Raw genomic sequence first — 2343 nt, 5'->3', positions numbered from 1 at the left:
AATCCATATCGAAGGCTGTGCTCTTGAGCTTCATCAGTAAATATTTGACGTCCTCATCACTTTCAGCAAGCAGGGTTGTATCATCTGCATACCACAGGTTGTTAATAGTCTTCCTCCAATCCTAATGCTACGTTTTTCTTTAGAACCCAGCTTCTCAGATTATTTGCTCAGCGTACAGGTTGAGTAAGTATGGTGAAAGACTACAGCCCTGTCACACACCTTTTTTAATTTTAAACCATTCAGTGTTCCCATGTTCTGTTCAAACAACTGCCTCTTGGTCCATGTACAGGTTCCTCATGTGCATAATTAAGTGTTCCAGAATACTCATACTTTGCAATGTTATCCACAGCTTGTCATGATCCACACAATCAAAAGCCTTTTCATAGTCAATAAAGCACAGTTAAACATCTTTCTGATATTCTCTGCTTTCAGCCACCATTTATCTGTCATTTTTTCGTACTGTGGTGGCTTGTGAGTTGCTGAGATTCTGAAAGCTATGCTACCGATATTTTAAATACCAGCAGGGTCACCCATGATGGACAATGTTCAGATGAGCTTCCAGACGAAGACGGACTAGGAAGAAGGAGTGATGAACTACCACCGAATATTTAGTCACTGAAAACCTTATGAATAGCAGAGAAACCCTGCCAAATACAGTGCTGGAAAATGAGCCCCTCAGGTTGGAAGGCACTCAAAATGAGACTGGGGAAGAGCTGCCTCCTCAAAGTAGAATTGACCGTGATGCTGCGAATGGAGTAAAGCCTGTGGGATCTTCATTTGCTGATGGGGCACAACTCAAAATGAAGAGAAACAGCTGTAAACATCCATTAATAATCGGAGCATGGAATGTATAAAGTATGAATCTAGGAAATTTTGAAATTGTCAATAATGAAATGGAACATATAAAAATCGATGTTGACTATGGATATCTGTATATTGTTGTTGTTAAGTGCCGTCGAGTCAGTTCCGACCCATAGCGACCCTGTATAGGGTTTTCAAGAATCACCTGGAGAGCTTGAACCACCAATCTTGCAGTTCAAACTGACTTTGCAGTCCTGCATATTAACCCACAGCACTACACCAGGACTCCTGTATATATCTGTGTATATCACCCCTGAAAACTAGTATATAAGTTCAATGAAACTAGAAATGATGACTGACCAGAACACAAAAGGTGCTTAATAAATATTTGTTGAACATATGAATGACTGTAAATTGTCTTTAAGCTATATCTAGAATATTGTATCTCAAATATACAGTCATATTCCTATTACTGTATTGGACTCCTGGTATAACACATGGTAGGATCAACATTGGACTGGGGATTGGCAGTTCAAATACATCAGCTGCTTCTTGAAAACTCTGTACAGGGTTGCTGTAGGTGGGAACCAACTCAACTGCACTTAACAACAACAACAATTACTCTGCTAATCCAACAACAGTCAGTAGGCTGATGGGCCATTTTATCCCACAACACAGCTAGCAATATGGATAATAGACTTCTCTAAAATTCCTAGAGTTTGTCCATCTTGTGTAAGGATGAATCATTATATTAAATGAGAATCTTGAATCCTGGGAATAGAATAGAATGTGTGCTGAGTAAGGGAGGTATACTATTGTGAAACTCAGAGATGAAAGGAGGGAATCAGCCTCCTCCCTAGTAAGGACTTGGCAGGCAATGACAGGGATCTATCTGCTATTTCCTAAAATAACATGGTTAGTCCATTGTGTGCCCAAAGCAACAGTTGTACTGGTTTCTGTAGGAAATTATTTACTAAATCCTGTGACACTGTAGAATAAAGTACTGGACCACAAGGTCATTAGAATCACATTGTCATCAGTTCAAACCCACCAGTCACTCCTCAGAAACGCTATAAAGAGTCACTATGAGTTGGAACTGACTTGATAGTAGTCAACAACAACAACAACAACAAAGTTTCTATCTTCTAAAAATATATTTTTTTTATCTTCTCCAACCCTTGTCCCTGTCTCGGCTCAAAAACAAGCAAAAAAACAAACCAGTTTCCTTTGAACTGATGCCAGTTCATGGCCACTAGGTGTGTTACAGAGTGAAACTGTTTCATAGTTTTCTTGGCTGTAATCTTTACAGAAGCAGGTTGCTAGCCCTTTTTTCCTTAGCACCACTGGGTAGGTTCAAAGCATCAACCTTGAGGTTAGTAAGAAAAAAAAACAACCATATATATGGCTGTTGAGTAGCTCTTGATGCATAGTGATCCAATAGGACAGAGGAGAACTGCTCCATGGGTTTTCCAAAGTTGTAAATCTTTATGGGAACAGACTGTCACATCGTTCTCCCATGGAGTGGAAGGTGGGTTCAAACTG

The 2343-nt window shown here is 39.7% G+C and overlaps 1 protein-coding gene across 1 annotated transcript in view; it reads right to left on the bottom strand.

The window, feature by feature from the left end:
* Positions 1–2343, bottom strand: part of LOC102830793 (cytidine monophosphate-N-acetylneuraminic acid hydroxylase-like) — an 83445-nt gene that overhangs the window by 8936 nt on the left and 72166 nt on the right. The window lies entirely within an intron of this gene.

The sequence above is a fragment of the Chrysochloris asiatica genome, unplaced genomic scaffold (assembly GCF_000296735.1).
Source record: "Chrysochloris asiatica unplaced genomic scaffold, ChrAsi1.0 scaffold00213, whole genome shotgun sequence".
NCBI classification, from domain to species: domain Eukaryota; kingdom Metazoa; phylum Chordata; class Mammalia; order Afrosoricida; family Chrysochloridae; genus Chrysochloris; species Chrysochloris asiatica.
Note: the sequence above shows the minus strand (reverse complement) of the source record. Positions and strands in the feature narration are given on the sequence as shown.